This window comes from Haemorhous mexicanus, chromosome 5 (genome assembly GCF_027477595.1).
Source record: "Haemorhous mexicanus isolate bHaeMex1 chromosome 5, bHaeMex1.pri, whole genome shotgun sequence".
In the NCBI taxonomy this organism is placed as follows: domain Eukaryota; kingdom Metazoa; phylum Chordata; class Aves; order Passeriformes; family Fringillidae; genus Haemorhous; species Haemorhous mexicanus.
The window spans coordinates 72,915,885-72,934,894 of record NC_082345.1 but is presented as its reverse complement, the minus strand read 5'-3'; the positions used below and the strand labels follow the sequence as shown (position 1 = coordinate 72,934,894).

General features: G+C 48.4%; 1 protein-coding gene across 1 annotated transcript in view; it reads left to right on the top strand.

Annotated features, from left to right (window-relative positions):
• Positions 1-19,010, top strand: part of PODXL (podocalyxin like) — a 45,005-nt gene that overhangs the window by 8,751 nt on the left and 17,244 nt on the right. The window lies entirely within an intron of this gene.

Here is a 19,010-nt window from a genome sequence, read left to right as displayed (position 1 = left end):
ATACCTGTGCTGCAAATGGGAGGAACCAGCAATTCTGGGGCTCCCAGAAATCCTGATCCAACTGAGACACAGCCAGGACAAAAGATAAGCAAAATGGGACAGGGCATTGTGTCAGCTGTGAAGGCAGAGAGCAAAATTCACAGCCTTGAGCCCAAATTTCAAGCGTGCAGGAGTTAATCTCCTCATCACCTCCACTTTCCCAAGGCTCAGGGTCATTCCCATACCAAAAAGCCAAGGAGAGATGCTGATCTCTCTGACATAAAGAATAAATTTTCCTGTCCTGTACAGCACATGGAATGCTGCGGAAAAAGAAAGTTTAGAGATTAATGCAACACCCTATTATAGAAAATTATTTTGTTTCCTTAAAATTTTCCCAGCTGGCTAAAAAAAGACCTCAAGGCTCTCAGCCCATGTGATTTTGTGGGCTTCTGAGACAGTTCCTGCCCACGAATGGCACAAATAAATCCCCATTAACTGCATTCAACAGGAGAATGGTCTTTTTTTCTCATTAAAGCTTCACAAAGGGTTCAAAACCTCATTTTATGGCAGGCTGCTTTGATTTAAATTGATGTGGCTTAAATTATGAATTTTAATCATGACTTAAAATACAGAAGGAGAAAGTCATAATTTGAATGATTTGATTTTTATCATGTTTTTCATTTACAATTCATTGCTATATCCCTTAAGCAGGGCTGATTCTCCTCATTGTAAAACTTGGAGATTTACAGCCCACTCTCGCCTTTCAACTGTGTTTTCTAACCAGGCTGGCACACTCTGAACATATTTGTGGAAGGAATTTTATAGCCTGAGACCTCTCTATTTTGATCTCTAATTTATGCATCTCTGGAGTCGTCCTTGGTAATGATGAATAAAACTAATTTAGGGTTTATTGGTGGAAATCACTCTTTGCTTGTAGAGGAAATTTCTGTTAAACTGACAAATGCAAAAGAGCATTTACAATTCCTTTAGGACACATCAAATAACCGAGGAGCTGGGTACCTTATGCAATAAACTTTTCAACAAACTTTTCAGTTTTGTGCGAAGAAATTCACTGAGCAAAATCTCCAGCATCAGTCTGTGATGGAGTTAGTGACTGAAATGAATTGTTCTGTGTCCCTTGAGGGTTTCAGATAAACAGGAGTCACTCTCTTAATATTCAATTTTACTGTTTAAAATGGGAGAGGAAACAAGTTTATTTTTCAGCTGCTTATTTCCAGTTGTTTTTGCAGCTTGGAATTAACTGTTGGTGGAGCAGCTGAATGTGTTTCTCCTTGACTTGGAGAGGGAATTTCAATGGATAGCTGAGGTTTATGCAAATAACTTTTGACTGTCTAACTAACTATCCCATGTCTGGATACCCTGGACATCTGCCCATAGTGTAGGCAGAAAGCAATTAAAGAGAAGCAAAAATTAACAAGACTTCCTTTAATTGACCCCCCTGTTTTTGTCTCACATCCAAATCCAGCCCCACTTAGTGCTGGAAAAGCTGAGTTCCCCAAGTGCCATGGGTGTCCTGGTTGGGTCTGGTCTCACTGCAATATATTTAATGTTCTTTTTGGTGCTAGATGATAAAATCTGGTCTCCCAAAAATTAGGAAGAGATTTGGTCTTGATGGATTGTGGCCCATTCCCTTCATCCAGCGTGTTCTGATGTGTCTCCTTGCTGATCCAACATGAGAGCTTTTTCTCCAGCAAGCTTGGTAAATAAAACTTTGCTGTTAAAAGCAACAGAGGGGAGAAAAAGAAGGAAAATAAAATAATCCTGAGTGACTGTGATTGACAGTCCTGCCATCACTGCTTTGCACAAAGCCATTCCACTGAGAGGAGACATCTGCTTCTGCTGGAACACATCAGTCTAGGCTGATAAAGGTCTCTGATAAGTTGCAGTTTGACCCAGCTCAGGGTGGAGGATGCACTACCAGACCCTGGGCAGGTTCCTGCAGCCCTCACTCAGCATTTCCTTAGTCCAAATCCCCCCAGGCTCTTGGGAGTAGCAGCATCCCACAATGGCCATGCTCCTGAAAAGTTCTTCATGGTGAGTGCTTATCAAAACCTGGCCTGTAATTCACCATTTCACCCCCAAACATTATTTTCTGGGGAGTTTTCCAGCCAGGAGAAGGTCAGTAGTGGAGGGGGTGGGGACAGGGATGGGCAATACAACCCCCACTGCTGGCTGCCCAGTGAAGGACAAAACCTGTCACCCATTGCTGTCCACACTCCCCACTCCAGGTTTCTCCAAACCACAGCTTCAGTTGCTGGGGGTGATTTAGGGCAGCCAGTTTGGGAGGGGGGAAAAAAAAGCTTTTATTTTGGCAAAGGAAGTGTCTCAAGCACGGTGGAGTGGTGGGACGGTGGTGAAAAGTAGAAATGTGAGGTTGGGTTGGTGGCAAGAGAAGCAAGGATGCCATGATCAGTGTGTGCACTTATGAATGCCCTTTACAGAGGGTTGGGAAGGGAAACGCAGGAGTCCATACTGATGGTTGAGAAAGCAAAAAGATGAATTTCTGCTTTAAAAAAATCCACCTGTTTGTGTGTTCCTATTCCTGCACCTGACCACAGGTAGCTGATAGCTGCACCTGGTAAAATTTTTGGCATTTAAAGGAGTTTGGGTGTCACAGGAAAACCCCAAGGCAGCAGTGCTCTTCCTCCCTGATTATGTTAGAAATGAAAATTCCAGCATTTTGTCAGCATCCTTGATGGAAGCAAAGTGACCTGGCCCCACCAGCAGCTCCTTCAGGAATCTCTGCACTTAATTCCTGGCCAGCACAGAGGCTTTCAGCATTGCAGGACATTTCATGGATAATTGGAGAGGCTCTGGATGGGTGCAGAGCCTCAGCATGATGAGAAATTCATGGGGGTGCTGTGGAGAGTGGGTGATTTTGGCCCAAACCCAAAGCCAAGCTCTGGAGTGGTCGCACTGCCTGCAGCTCTCCATTATTTCCACTGCATTCTCACACAGAAAAATCCCACTGCCAATCCTGATAAAATACTGCAAGGGGGGGGAAAAAGAAAATAAGTCAGGAAACCACCAAGAGAAGCTTTGTGTGCCTTGGGGGTTTGATGGGGAGCACTGGGGGGGACAGCCACGCTGAAGGAATGCCGGCTATTTCGGGCTGTGTTTGTGTTTGAGAAGCAGGAGGAGGAGGAGGAGGAGGGTTGCAGCTCCACACTTTTTCTGCTGTGAGAGCCTTTTGCATGTCTGGCAGGATGGCTCCAATCTGATTAGGAGGAGGTTTGATTACGAGGGGGCTCTGTGGGTGCAGCAGCAGTGATGGGGGATGGATGTAAATCTGCTTCCCCTGGGAGCAGCAGCCAGGGGATGCCCCAAGCCCAGCTGGCCTTTTAGGGAGGGTTCCCTTCTAATCCAGCTCAGAAGCAGTTTTGGGGCAGGGGTTTATCTCTGTCTTGGCTGGTCAGATTGGTGCCCTGAGGTGCTGGAAGAGAAGTGTTGATAAAGTGGATGAGTGAGGAGGAGCAGCACAAGGAGACCTCTGTAGGGGAACTGCCTTTGAGGCTGGATTTTGGGATCCCACTTCACTTATTAATTAATTAATTTACTCCCATCCTGAAGGCTGACACTCATCACAGTGAGGGGGAGGATAAAAAACAGTGCAGCCCATGAGATGTTCCTGCAAGGATTTCCACTCAGTCTGAGCAGAGGCACTCCCACCACAGGGACAGGAGGGACAGGAGAGAGAAGGGGTGCTAAGGTTTTGTCTCTGCTCAAATCTGACAAGATCAGATGCTCACAGCCTATGTCTGAAGAAATTAGAAGCATTCCTGCCTCAGGAATTTATTTCTTACAGTAATTTTTTTAGAAAGGAAATAGAGGAAATATTGGGGGAAATATTTATTTCTGAGACCCTCGGATCTCCCAGCTCCTGTTTTAAGCACCAAGGCTATTCCTTGCTGAGATGGACAGTTGTGCCTGTGAGTAGATTTCCCATTTTTCTCCTCACAAAAGGCAAGAAATGGCTTGTTACAGGAACTGGGTGCTGTGCTGCCTGCATCTCTCAGGACTCCCCAAAGCCAAAGAGTTGCAAATTTTCCCATCCTGTTCCATCTATGGCTGTTGCCACGAAACTGCCAAGAGTGGAAAAAGAAGGAGGCTTCTGCTTTATAATCTAGATTAGGAGCAAGGAATTTGTTCTGTAGTAATAAAGATCAGCTTTTGGATCTGCTTGGATTTGAGCTATCTTCCCAGGGGTGAAGGCCCAGCATCCAAATGTCCTGATGCTGTAACTCATCTCCATCGTTTGGGCTGCCCTCCAAGCATCAGGGTTAGGGTTAGGGTTTGCAAGAAGGGGATTTGCTCCACACCTTGCTTTCCTCCAACACTGTTTCTGCCCCTGTTTGGGAGAGCTGATTTGAATCCTGCAGCAGCACAGGACTTGGCCATCTGCTGCATCATCCTTAGTCCCAAAATGCAGTGCCTGGATTCCAGCACATATTCTATTTATTTGGCTGCTCTGCTGTGCAGAAACGTCCTGGGCAAAGGACCTGGTGCTGTTGGTTTGCATCATTTGAGCATTTCAGCCTCTCATCAGTGACTCTGTGGCCCACATTGAGAGGTCTGGGTATGGGGAGGGACTGGTGATGGAGAAGCAGAGCAATTCCAGGCTAGGTTGAGTGGAGTTCTGGTCTAGTGGGAGATGTCCCTGCCCATGGCAGGAGGGCTGGAACAAGATGATCTCCAAGGTCCCTTCCAACCCAAACCATTCTGTGATTCTGTGATGATTCTGTGCCAGCCACCAGGGCCAGGAGCATGCCTGCACCACAGAGCAGTGTCTGCAGTACATGGGCTTGCATGTTATTAATTATTTAAAGCAATCAGTTGCTAAGAATTTAAAGCAAACAACAACCAATTACTGAGAATTACCAATGAGCATTGCTGGAAGTTGTCATTTGCTTTTGATGGCTCAGCTCTCTCTTGCCTCCATGGTCAGCAGGCTCAGGGCTTGATTTCTGAGTGGTGTCCAGCAGCCTTTTATCCAATTATAATTTCCAGAGATGTCAGGAGGAGATGGGGCTCAGGGCAGGGAGAGGGTATTTTTGCACAGCTGATTGTGCTTCTCCAAATGCACATTTGAAATGTGTGTGGGGATTTGTCAGCTCTGTTCTGCCTAGCTGTAATCAGGGATGCTGTTTTCAGGTAGTTTTGGCAGCAAAGCCATGCTTTGATTTGGCCAGGGATCACTTGCAAACATGCCAGGAATGCTCATGCAGCTGCAGCCCTCACCAGAGCAGGGGCTCCACCTCCACTGCCCAGCTCCAGGATTACAACCAGCAGCACCCACTGAATCCCAGTTCAGTGCCCCCTCTCCTCTGCTCTGCTGGTGGCTTTCTGTGGGTCCCATCATGTCCCTGCCCTCTCCTCCCATCTCCAACCCCACCAGGAGTCCAGCTCAGTTTCCTAAAGGAAATGCCCAAGCTGACATGTCAGAGTTTCCCTGCTGAGCCCAAAGCAGGACCTGGTGTCTGTCACCCCAGGAGCAGAGGAATTGGGATATCACCATCAACCCCAGCCCCACAGCTCCCTCCTGTACCCAGAGCTGTGGATCCCCTCCAAGGTGAGAACCCAGCCTGGTATTTGCAGACCTGATGGCCTCTCTTAGGAGGAAGAGGAGGATGATTAGCAGCAGGGAGGGGATGCAGCTCCTTCTTCCTTCCTGCTTCCTTTGCTCCCTTCCCTTACCCTGCCACAGCCTTCCCTGTGGCACAGCCTCCAGGCACTGCCCTGGAGAGGATTTGATGGCAGGGAGATGTTTAGGTGGCAGGGAGATGTCAGCAAAGCCCTGAGCTCAAAAGGTGGCATGGGCAGGGTCTGTTCCATCCAGCCACCCTGCGTGCGGGCGCTGTAAGCTTTGCTTTCCTCTAGATACCATTTAGGTTTTTCCTCCTTGACTGGCAAATCTCTTTGTGCTCAAACTCCCTACCTGTCCAGGGAGTTTTGGGGACCTGAGTATGACCCTTGTTGTGTGCTGTATTTTTTTCATATATTACTTTTTTTTTGGCTGCAGTTTCTCAGCACGCAACCACGCCATTGAAACCTACTGAGTGCAAAGCATTGCATCCCCAACCCAGTGACATCCCACAACTTCCCATGCTCTTCTGCTCAGCTGTAACCAGGCAGGAATCTCACTCCTTGCTGGGCTGCTGGGTGGACAACATTGTTCCCCTATTGAGTCATTAACAATGAGGTCATTGGGCTGGAAAGACAATGTCATTCAGCAGCCAAGAACCCAGCTGGCTGATCCCGGTTGTGTCTCATCTCCTATGACAAAGCCACTTTTAATTGACTAATTAAAGCTTTTGCAGGCTCCATCTTGGAAGGGATGACCAAAATAGACATTGTTCTTTGTCAGCATTAAGTCAGGCCAGTTGGCTGATTAAGAAGCAAGACCCTTCTTCCTTCTCCACTTTGCCACTTGCTGTGCAGGCCTTAATTCCTGGTCTTGGCAATGGGAAAACCGCCTCAGAGATATCCCACCATGTGCTGCAGAGCAAGCTGTTTGAATGAGGCCCCAAGGACCTCAAGAAAGCTCACCCAAAGCCCACTCAAGCCGCTTTGGAATGCCCTCTCTGTGTTACCATCACACCTTTTGTTGGACACTTGGTATTTTGGGCTCCCAGCTCCTGTAGAGTTTGATATTGCACCTAAACCTATGGCATTGGGGTGCTCCCATACCCTGTAGGCCTTACAAGGAGAATTTGATCCACTGGCTGTGGGCCAAGGGTATTTTTCTTCCCATTTCTGGGCCGTCTTTCCCTTTATGTACTCTTTGGGTGGTGCAGTGCAGGTGGAAAGCAGGGGCATGTCCAAGCACTGGCAAGAGATATGCCCACAGTAAATCCTTGCTTCCTTCAACTGAGTGCTCCTGCACTGCCAGGACCCTCACCACTGTCTGAATGAAGATGTTTTGAGCCCTGAGACCACTGGCCACTTCTGCTCTTTGCATTTCTTGCTCTCATTGCCACTCTGAGTAATACCATCCCCAAACCAGAGAATAAATGTGCCCTGAGGGACTCCACGGGACAAACGCTGTTTTGTGCAGCTACCTTGCCATTTCCATTAAACCCTCAGGGTTTTTTCAGCCTGCAGTGTGATTGTCTCAAAGCAGATTTATCTCCTCTTTGCTGCCCAGGCCCTGCTGAGCAGGAACGCTGGGTGTGTGTTTACCAGGGCCAGTGTCCCAGCCCAAAAGCACAGCAGCCGCTTCTTTTGAAGAACACACAAAGCAAGGAAGAGGAGCAATTGTTTGGGAGGAAGTGGAACCATAATGTAATAGACTCCCATGGGATTTACTATTAGTAATTATTTGTATTGCTCTGGCACCTAACCAAGGTTGGGGCCCTGGTTAGAAAGGTGCTGGATCAGCCTGCAGATGAAGACAGCTCTTCTGTCTAAAATATGTCCAATCTTGCAGGTAGAGATGGGGAAACTGAGGCAGGGAGAGGTTGACAAGTGTAACGAGGGTTGTTCTAGAGAGTTGTGGCTCTCTAGGAGGTGAGCCAGTGCACAGTGCTTACAGGAGCATCCTTCCTCTCTGGGGGTAAAGCCTAGAACATGGAACTGCAGAATGGTTTGGGTGGGAAGGGACTTTAAAGATCATCTCGTTCTACCCCCTAGCAAGGGATACCTTCCTCCGGATCAGGTTGCTCAAATCCCATCCAACCTAGCCTTGGACACTTTCTCTACTTGTGCTGCTTCCAGCTCCACCTAAGGGGCCAATGGGTAACAAATATGCTGTGCTGGAGGGTCCTGCCCTGGGACAGCACTGCAGAAGGTAGTTTCTCACTGTTTGTGCCTCTAATAAGTGATTTCTGCGATCATGTGTATTACTTTAAGGAGGGGAAGAGGAGGAGCTATCAAAGAACAAGTGCTTAAAATGGAAACTGAGTCACACTTCTCCTGAAAAACAAAACAAAACAAAACAAACAAACAACAAAACAGACAGCTAAAATGGATTTCTCTTTCTGTAAAGTTTCAGGAGAGTTAAATAATGAGGCAATTACGAGTTTGCCAACAATAGAAGCTGATCAGATTACATGGGCCTGTAAAACCAGGGGCCTGCAAAGCCAGATCGACACTGGAGCCACTTGGTGGGAAAGAAACTCAGTGCCAGACAGTCTTTAAATAGTTTTGAATAAGAGGGAGGGTTGGCTGTGTCCTTCCCTTCCGAGGCTCTCCCCACCTAAAGAATAGCACCGAGCCTGCTGCCAAGTCCGTGCCCGAAGGCTCCACTCACAGACCCAGTATATAAATATAAAAATATATGTAGGTGCTCATGCATGAAATGTGTATATATAGAGCTTCCCAATCGTCTGGGAAGAACCCACCCTGAGGGAGGTGTGGGTGTGGAACTGGAGGGAAAAAACGAAAAAAAAGGTAGGACCCAAAATAGCACAGACACACAAAGGATCCCAAGGAAACGTGGAGCTCTCCTCACGGCATTGACAGGAAATCTCTGGGCTGCTGGCTCAGTAACCCTGGCTAGCCAAGGTCATGGGGGACTGATTGTGGTGGAGAGATGGATCCTGACATCCATCTTCTGCAAAAATCCTGGGGTGAGGGGTGTGAGGGGGAAGCTTTTATGTCAGTGAGGATTTGCAGGTGTCCCAGATGTGCCTGCAGAGGAATCTGTCTCCAGCATAGCCTGAAAGAGAAGCAAAGTGGACAGAACTGGGGAGGATATTTAACCAGGAATCACCCAAAATTTTACTTAGAGAAGCTGGGATGCTTGAGGGCATCACCAGTGCCTCTTCGAGGTGGCTTATGTCACTTGGCACCACTTGTATCTTTCACATCACCTTAGAGTGTCAATAAAGCAAAGACCTCAGAATCACAGAGTACCTCCAGCTGGAAGGGACCCACAAGGATTATCCAGTTCAAGATCATCCAGGTCATCCTCTTTGGGCTCATCCTGCCCTGGTGGTGGGTGGTGTGTGAGATGGGCTGGGGGAGGACACGTGACTTGCCTCCCAGAAAAGTAAATCTGCTGGCTGGAGGGTGTAAATTTGGGCTGATTTGTGACTCATCAGAGGTGCTGGGAGCACAAAGGAGGGTGAGGCTCTGGACCTTATCCTGTCCCCACCATCCCTTTTCCACTGGTGCATTCTGTCCTCAGGACAGGCAGGCAATGTCCAAGTCCTGCCCTGAGCATGACCCTGGGGACTGCCAAGCTCCCCACACAACCCACAGCGGTGGCAGGAGCAGGCAGAGCTGTTTCTGAGGGTGATTCCTGCTGTAAATCCCCTGGGAAGGTGGAGAGGAAAGGGAGGTGCAAGAAGCAGGGGACAGCATGTGGCAGTACCACAGCAGCTGTGTGCCAGCACAAACTCGCCTCCCACTCACCCCTCTCCATTTTTTCCCTTGTACAAGAGCAGCCTGTGGCCAGGCTGAGTCTCCTTTTTCTTTTGGGTTTAGGATCTCTTCCTGTTGTTTTCTGCCCCTTAGAGCTGTGGTTTGGACCTCCTGCCTGCTGGGCCTGAAACTTCAGCCTCCAGGTGTGGATGGCATCCTTGGTTCTGATGGCACAAGTTTGGGCATTAGATCCCTGCTGCTAATATCAGCTTTAACCCCTCTCTGTGGTCTGGCTTTGTCAGGCTGTGAAGGTCCAGAGAAGCCTGTCCTCAAGCTTGGGGTTGATCCTTTTCCTTTAGGAAGAGCCCCTGCCACAAGAAAGAGAATATTCCTTCCTTCCTCTTCCTCAGTGCAAAAATTAGAGTGACACTCACGAAAAGCGAGGGGAGTTTTGGCTGCAGAACCAGCCCACAGGAGCTCTGCTCCACGAGAGCCTTGTGGCCCTCATTGCCTGTGGATAAAGTCTGGACACGTTGCTGATGCACAGCACCCAACTTGAGTGACATTGGATGTGACAACCCTTCCCTGATGCCAGCCAGCTGGCAGAGGTTCAGCTGGCAGGATGAGTAGCTCAGGGCCAGCTCCATCCCTGCCTTGCTCAGCATGAACCCAAATACGGGCCCAGCCAGCTGGAGAGGAGAGCAAGGCAAAGAATTTCATCCCCCCGTGCCACCCAACAACTTGTAGGGTGCTCTGTCCCCTGCCTTCTTTGGTCCTGCCTTTCTCCGTGGCAAAAACTGAGAAAAACTGAGTTCCAGGGGCACCTGATTGTGTCCTTTCTGTAGTCAAGGGGGCTTATAAGACAGATGGGGACAAGCTTTTTAACAGGTCTGTTGCAATAGGACAGGAATGATGGTTTTAAACAGAACAAGGTTCAATTTAGATTAGATACAAGGCAGAGAGTTTTGATGGTAAGGGTGCTGAGATGCTGGCCCATTTTGTGAAGCTGTGGATGCCCCATCCCTGGAAGTGTTCAACACCAAGCTGGATGGGACTCTGAGCAACCTGATCTAGTTGAAGATGTCCCTGCTCATTACAGGGGGGTTGGACAAGATTTTAAACATCTGTTCCAACCCAAACTAATCTATGATTCCATGATGTGACATCAAATCTGACATCAAACAAAGCTTTCCATGCCCAGGAATTAGGAAGGGCCATCCTCAGCTGGGGAGGAAGCTGTGCCCCATCCCTGATGTTTAGAATGCAACATTTAGGAGCTTGTTTTCTGGGGACCATCACCAAGTTTCTCCTGAATTAACTTTCTTAAAGTGCATCATCTCCCCCTCATCAAGTTTAAGAGCCGAGGAGAGTTTGATTTAACTTACTTAATTTGGGCTAAATTAAATAAAGACTGATTTAAAGCTGAACAAGAGTGGCCACCTGGTGGGTTGTGTGCACTTTGACTAATCCACTCTGAAATCATACCTCCTTTTAATTTTAGATTAATTTTTTTCTGAGTACCCCTGTGAAGACAAGGCATCAGGCTGTATAAAGATCAGTTCCTGTCTTGCAGGCTCACGACCTCACTCCTTCCCAGGCTGTTTGGAGTGATGTCCTCCAGGAAAAGCCAGCAAAAGATGATTCCTCTTTCTGGGGTGAAAAGCAGAGGGAGGAGCTTTTCTTTGTCGGAATGAATAAATCTGTGTCTCCAGACACCCCTGTTGGTGAGGGTGGAGAAAGGAGGTCAGGTCCCCAGGAGGGGCTCTGGGATGTGACAGCTCAGCCCTCGAGAACAAAGCTGAAGCTTTGGCCAAGCAGTTCATGATGTTGGCTTCTCCAAAGGGCTCCTTCCCACCACCTTGACAGCTCCACAGCTCCTCAGTGCTGGAATCAACTGGTGGCCCAGCCCTCAACCCTGGAGAGAGGTGGTGAAGTTCCTCCAATCCTTTTTCCACCCTGGAGAGAGGTGGTGAAACTGGATGGGATCCTCATGTGGTCAAGGTGAAATTCCCAATATAGCAGCCCCAATCTTTAGGTTCTTCTCATGAGATTTCTGCCCAAACTCAGAAAAATCTAGACTTTAAACCTATTTGCCTTTTCTTAAAAAAAAGGGGGTGTTTTAGTGCTCATGTCCACAGGCAAAATCCTGAAAAACCGTCTTAAAGACTTACAACACTGAAGAAAAACCCCAGATATTCAGAGTGTAACAAAGTTCTGTGTTCTTACAGCTTTCGTGAGGTTTTCAGTGTTGTGTTGACTCACGACCACTGCTTTGGGACACAAGCACCTGTGCTTTACCTTGATCCAGAGAGACTTTCTGGCCCATTACTCGGTGTAAACCTTGAGTTTCTTCCAAAGTCCTGTGTGTCTTCTGCAGAAATAGAGGGGTCTCAGGGCTAAATGTAGCAGACACCATGTCCTTCAGCGATGGGAGATTGATGCTCTCTTGATACAGGCCACAAATCCTCCTTCAAAGCAGCAAGGTCATCATGGGGCAGCTCCACTCCAATGGCACAAAGGATTCAGGTGAGGACAGGAGTGTGGCAAACTGTGATTTGGAGGGCCTGGTCAGGCTGGGATGTGAGGCATTTTTGGCTCCTGCTCCCCACATTTCTGTTCCAGCAGCTCTGGTGCCATTTCCTACACAACGAGGTGTTTCTGGCTGCAGGGACCCCAGCTCATTCTGCAGCCTGGGAAGGGTGAAGGGCTGGAGCCAGGTCCCTTAAAAATCTCATCGTGGATGGGATGGAAATATCCTCTTTCTCCTGATGGAAAGAGGATTATTTCCAGGCTTAGTGATGAAAACTGCCTGTGGGTTGCGTGGATAGAGGTGGGCACGTGTGTTTGTGTTGGTTTGATTCCTTGACAACCTCCTGTGAAGGATTTCAGAGCTTTCATTTTCCACAGTGGTCTTCCTGTCTCCTTCTGGTGGCTTTTTTGTCTTTCCCCTTCACATTTTAGATAGCCACAGATATTCCATGAGAGGAGTGGTGGAGACACAATCCTAAAGAGGATGTCCCATGTTTATCCCTAAGAGAGGCTGGACTTCCCACTGCTGGCATTCCTCACCTCTGGCTGCAGCTGGCCATGGGATGCAGAACAGCCTGGGATGGACCAGCTGGGTCCACTTGAGTGAAAAATGCCCCTGATCACAAATTTCAGGCAAACCCCAAACTCTGAGGAGAAATTCGGAAGAGTTCCAAGCGTGGCATGAAGGACAATTGAACAACAATGTTTCTGAGAAGGGAGGAGTGAGGAACACTGAGATATTCCTGCTCCCTCAAACCCACTGTCTGGTCATTAATTAGTGCAGCAAATGAAGCCATTTCTGCCTCCCCAAATGTGGTGTTTAGAGGGACCAAGGGAGTGTGAAGAGGAGAGGAGTCAGGGCTGCAGGAAAAGAGGAGTGTGGGGAGGTGTGCCTTGGGATGATTATTTTTAATATTTGTCACACTTCCAAATGAAACAGCAGACGAGCTGAGCTGGCTCAAACACTTGCAGAAAGAGCTGATGGGGAATTTGTTAATGAAGCAAGTTTGTCATCAGAAAATGCTGGTTCATCAAAACCTGGGTTCTGGGGACATGTGTTGCAGTCCTGGCAGGAAAAGTGTATCAGGCTGCGGGTGGGTTTCTTGGTTGAAACCAAGGAGGTTTAAAGGCTGTTGTGTGAATAAAATAAAGCCAGGCAGATCTAACAGAGAGCATGAAGCAGCCAAAACTCACGTGAGGTTTGCTTCAAGTCCTGTTCTTTGGGTTTCAGGGTTACTTGTACTTGGTAAAAACAGGGAAAACTTGAATTTTTCCCAGTTCTGGAAGCAGGGTGGCCTTTTGGCTTCTGTAGGGATGTGATTCACTGCAAAATGCTGCAGACTTAGAGTCCTCAAGATGATGCTAAAATGCTGTGAGGACATTCTCCAGTTCTCCTGCTGAGGGGTATCTCCAGGATAGCAGTGAAGTAGGAAGCCCTGGATGCTCCTCTCCATCTGGAGATGCGGCAAAATTGCTTGGGGCTTGAAGCACATCCATTTCCCCCTCTACCCTGCTCCAAGTCCAGACAGTAAGGGTCTGTTGGGAAGGGTTTTCAGGGCAGAGACAGTGGCTGCAGATTCCTTCAATCTGACAGCAGAGAAGAGGGCACTGTCAGCATCATTGCCTCCGTTCCACTGTCACTTCCACGCACGATCTAAACAGCAGCAATTTGAAGAGTTTTTTCAGTAGAGCCTTTCACAGCGGGGCAAAGGAGGTTCCCTGCTGACAATAAACTCAGTGGATTTAAATCAGAGTCCAGGCACACTCATTTCATAGAATCATAGAATGGTTTGGTTTAAAAAGGACCTTAAAGATCATCTCATTCTAACCCCCCTGCCATGGGCAGGGACACCTTCCATCCCAGGGTGCTCCACCTTCCATCCCAGGGTGCTCCAAGCTCCATCCAGCCTGGCCTGGGACACTTCCAGGGATCCAGGGGCAGCCACAGCTTCTCTGGGCACCTGTGCCAGGATCTCACCCCCCTCACAGCCAAGAATCCCCTCTCCTGACCTGCCCACATCTCTTTGATGCAGTCCCTCCTCAAGAGTTATTGCCACACTAATTGGACCCAGCCATTAGGTTTCATCTTGAACATTTTGCAGAGCAATTCTATCAGAAGTGTTCTGCAGCAGTTTTTATTCTGGCAGGGGCTGGGAGAGGATATGTCTGCACTGGAGGATTGGACTGATGGATTAGAGGTGAATGCTCTGGCAGCTGCTGTTGGACCTTTCCCCATTCCATAACCCAGGAAGCCAAGTGGATCTTTGGCCTGGGTGAAGCCATTTCATAAAGCTGATGGTGAGGCTGGCAGCAAAGGGGTTGGATGATGCCCATTAGGAAAGCATCTTAAGGCAAGGAGAGTGCCAGGGTGGTGTGTAAACCATCCTTGTACCACATCTCTCACTAAAATCTCTGAAGGAGCTCAGAAACACCCTGTTTGGATCCCATCTATCTCTAAGCCAATGGAAGAGAAAGAGCCTCTGCACAGGCAAAATTAAAACCCTGTGAAGTAACCACTTGCTCTGGTAGCCCAGCTTAATTCCAGGATAAATAACACTGCTCTGTGATATTCTGCCAATCTGATCCCTCTCACAGTTTCAAAAGGAGGTGACAGATTTCCTGTCCTCTGCAGTGACTGGGCTCTGCTGCACCTCAGATATGGCTGCTTTGCAGCGGGTGGATAAAACCCTCCTTGCTCCCAAGAGCTTATTGAGATGCACAGAAAAGTCCAGGAGCTTCCTCACTCACTTTGGCAAATGCTGTCCCCTAGGAAAGGCCACCCCCGGAGCCTCAGCCCCTGCTTTGCCTTTGATGAACTCAACCCGCTGCCCCTGTTCAATCAGGAAAGGCTGCACAAAAGAGGAGGAAAATAGGAACTTCCTCAGGGCCTGGCTTACATCCCTTCCCCTTCCCTGGGCTGCTCAGGCTCCTTGGCTTTCTCATCCCGCCTTGGGAGGAGCAGGACCTGGCTGCCGTAAGGCTCCGAGCCGGGCTCAGCCCGCCGGCCTGGGGTGTGTCACCCACCATTTCCTAAGTTATTCTTTTGAATTTCCTTCTCTCACTATTAATAGAATTTCAGCCAATATCTGAGCTGTTTGAACAAGGTGGATGGGGGGAGACAGGGGGAGGCGTTACCAAAATAGGAAGCGGGAAGCAGTGGGGGAGGGAATAATCAGAGGAGCTGCGTAGAGAGGGAATAATCGCTGGCTTTGGGTGGGCTCTGGGAGGATGGACAGGACGTGTCCTTTCACTTTGCATTTTGAGTCTGATTCTCTTTTTGTGCTCCAAGCCTTGACCTTTTCAAAAAGAACTTCTCCCCTGAGTGCCTTCTCCAGCCTGCAAAATTTCACGTACTCACTGCACTGAGGTTACAACCAGAGCATCACCCCGTGGCAAGGTTAAACTGGAAGAGAGAACTTTAGATTAGATATTAGTTGGAAATTAGTAGGAAATTTTTTCCTGTGAGGGTGATGATCCCTTCAGAGAATCTGTGTCTGCTCCATACCTGAAAGTGTTCAAGGCCAAGACTTGGAGCATCCTGGGATAGTGGAAGTTGTCCCTGCCCATGGCAGAGGGTTGGACTAGAGACCCTTTCAGGTCCCGTTCAACCCAAACTGTTAATGTCCTGTTCAACCCAAACAAGTTTCAATTGTGGAAACACAATTCTGTGATTCCATGAGTTAGAGGTGGTGCACAGCAGCAAAGTTGTGTCTGCAACTGCTGTTGCGAGGACAAAGTGCTGTGCTGGCACAAAGCAGCTGACTTTTTCTTTTACATTTTGGCTGACTTTTCACATCCCACCAGCCCCTGACCAGAGAACTCCCACACCATCCCCATCCCCACCCACAGGGGCACTCCCAGCCTCCCAAATGGGCCGAATGAGCCCATCTGGGTGACCAGCAATAAGGGAAAGTTGTCTCCCCTCCTGGCTGTCCCCATCCCAGACACACTGTATCACAGGCCAGGCCGTGGGATACACGTATCCGGACATGAAATCATGTTTTTGCAGCGCACTCATTTCCTCCCGTTTGGCCGCGGAGCCGCGGATGCCTGCGGGGCTCGCGCCCTCCTCCCACAGATCCACCCCACACCCAGCGCCAGAGGTTTGGGTTTTCTGAGGGACACAGAAAGAGAAGCACAGACCAACCTTTAGACTCACTGCAGCCAGGTCAAAATACCCCCAAGGAGCTGCTAAATCACTCTCATCTTCCGTAAAATGGGGAATTGGTGGCGGTCCAGAAAAGTGAAATCAAAAAAGCGGCCTTGGCGTGCCAAAATGCAGCCAGGAAGGTCAGGGGCAGGTGGTTATTTCTGCCTTCTGGAAAACAGGGTGAGGGTCTCCGGCTGAAATTCAAGTGGACTTTCTTTTGGGAAGGGGTAAGGGGAGTGATAACTGGGAGGATCTCCATGCTCCATCCTCCTCCTCCTTCTTGTCTCTCATAGATGTCTTAAATCCTTTTATCTCCGGGCTCACGGCATGAAGGGGTCACTTGTCCCCTGCAAAAGGACTTACTGTATCTTTTGTGAGTGATTTTCATGCTGAAGGGGCCCCAGACATAATCCTGTCCTGTCTGGCTGTTCTTACCAGGGGTTTTCTCCTCCTTCAACCAGATCCTTTTCTTTTCTTCTGTTGGGGACAGTTGTCAGGCAATACTGGCCAGCAGCCCAGGCAAACAGGGGCTCATTACCAGTTATTACCCTTGAGTCCACCACTGAAATTTGGCACAGGTGGCCAGCGAGGGGGGAAGAGATTGAAAAAAAAAAACCATTTTCTGGTATTTTAAAGAGATACAGTACATGTGGAAGGAAAACAGTAACTCCTGGGACCGTGGTTCTTGCTCTGTAGTTGTTTCTGCTTTGGAATTAAGTTTGCAATGGGTTTGGCTAAGCCAGGTCTTCTGTGGGTGGTGATCCTGCAAGACAACAACAACAACAAAAAAGCAATTTTTCTAAATTAAATGCGTTTTTTCCTAAATCTGCAGTGAGGCAGAGTCCCTGGACAAACAACAACATTAAGCTCAGAGCAATAAAGCTGCAGGAAGGTATTGAGCCTCGTGACTGCAGCAGCACCTGGTGCAGCAGCAGTGAGAAAACAGTTTAATTTAATGCAGCAGGATAGAAAAGGTAAATTTTGCTGACAGAAAGGTGCCCCAAAACCTGCAGGAGGGGTGTGGAGGTGAATGTTGCTGCTCCTCTGCAGCTCTGTAGCCACAGCCCCTCTCCACTGGTGTGTTGTAGGTCCAGCCCATGATATTTGATCCCACTTAAATCACTGGTCCTGGCTTAATGAGAAAGAATAAATGGATTTTTAATGTCTTCTGACCTCAGTGAAGAGGAACACTAGAACTGGATGTAGAGATACAGAAAGATAGAATACTAATGAGATTTTTGGGCACCGACTTGAGTCTTGGTTCTTCTCCCAGTCTTTTTTTTTTTTTTTTTTTGTGGGGAGGACTGTGTCACTCTGTGCCTCAAAAAAGACCCTGCTACCCAGCCAGGACTAGCCTGGAGGATCTCACCAGGTCTCTCCATTAGCAGAACAACCCCTTCCTTTGGGCTTTTGCTCTCAGTTTTTTGCTAAAAGTGGTAAAATCCTATCTGTATCTCCCCAGGGTGGGACAGGAAAGTGCTGGGCAGGAATCTTGGTTCCTTGGATCACAGGGTGGTCCCAGCTGGCCACCAGGACTGGCCCAGAGCCAAAGCATGGTCCTGTCCCCTTCTCTTGGACTGAGTTGAATTGAATTGTCTTTTGACCTCTGTTGGGAGCCTTTAATTTCTGCCCCTCTGGGATGAGCCTGGGGCATGAAGAGGAAATGGGAGCAGTGGGAGATTTCCTCCTTCCTTTCTTCCAACCCTTTCTTCCTTTACATTTCTTTTGTATTGTTTCTACTTTTAGGGGACTTTTTTGTACCTCTTTTGTTGTCAGACCCCCTGTCAAACTTTTACACCCTATTTATGGGACAGACCCATTTTGTGGCTCACTGGGTTCCTGGTCCCTCCCCAGTTTGGTGCAATCATCACTGACAATTCAAGCCACACAAATTGATAGCACAGCTAAGGAGGTGGTAGATCAAAACTCCCTCCTGTTTCAGCACCTGGGGTTTATCAGTCAGGACCCTGTGATGGTGTTTTACTTCTTTACCTCTTCTTCTCCTGCAGACAGTGGTCAGCCTATAGGAAATATGACTTATGTCCACAAAAGCCCTTTTCCTGCAGATGTCATGGAAATGTTTTCTCTCAAGCCAAGTGTTTCCTAAAATAATTCATGCTGCTGCTTTCAGTTACACTCACATCTTGATTGTGTTTCCAGGAGTGGCTGCTCTTGGTGGCTGGTGAGGAAACCATGTTTTGGGAGGAGATCTGAACTTTTACAAAGGCACAGAGTGACACGACAAGGGGTGATGCTTTAAAGTGACAGAGAGCAGGGTTAGATGGGATGTTGGGAAGAAATTCTTGTCTGGGAGGGTGGTGAGGCCCTGGCACAGGTTGCCCAGAGAAGCTGTGGTTGCCCCATCCCTGGAAACGTTCAAGGCCAGGCTGGACAGGGCTTGGAGCACCCTGGGATGGTGGAAAGTGTCCCTGCCCATGGCAGGAAGGGTTGGAATGAGGTGAGCTTTGACATCCCTTCCAACCCAAATCAGTCTGTGGTACTGTGATCCCCCTGAAATTGTCAGGCTGTTGTATGAGCTGAGCAGTGTAGGTCCATTCCAACTGAAATATTCTATATTCCATTCCTTTCCTTTCCATTCCCTGTTTGGATGCCTATGCAAGGCCCAGCTGTAGCTCCTCTGCCTCCTCCAAACCCACTCTGTCTCCAGGCAGTTCCCACAGGAACCCAAACTGGTTGCATCCTCCCCATCTCAAATTCCACTCCCCAGGTCTTTCTCAAGCCAGATCCTGACATGGTGGAGTTAAATTTTCCCACCAGAAACTTGAGCTTCATCAGATCTTTGATGCACAATCTGTGTCAATAGACAGGCTCTATAAGAGAAGATACCTTGCCTGTGTGCCAGCGTGGAGGAACAAAGCAGATCTCTGGAGAGCAGCATTAGGCTAAAAATCAATCCTTGGAAGTGTGACTCCTGTTTTGGTGGGTTGGAAATAATATATGAATGCTTCATGGGGAAAAAAAATATAGCCTTTCTTCTGCATAGTCTCCAAATGGAAGAACCTTCTCC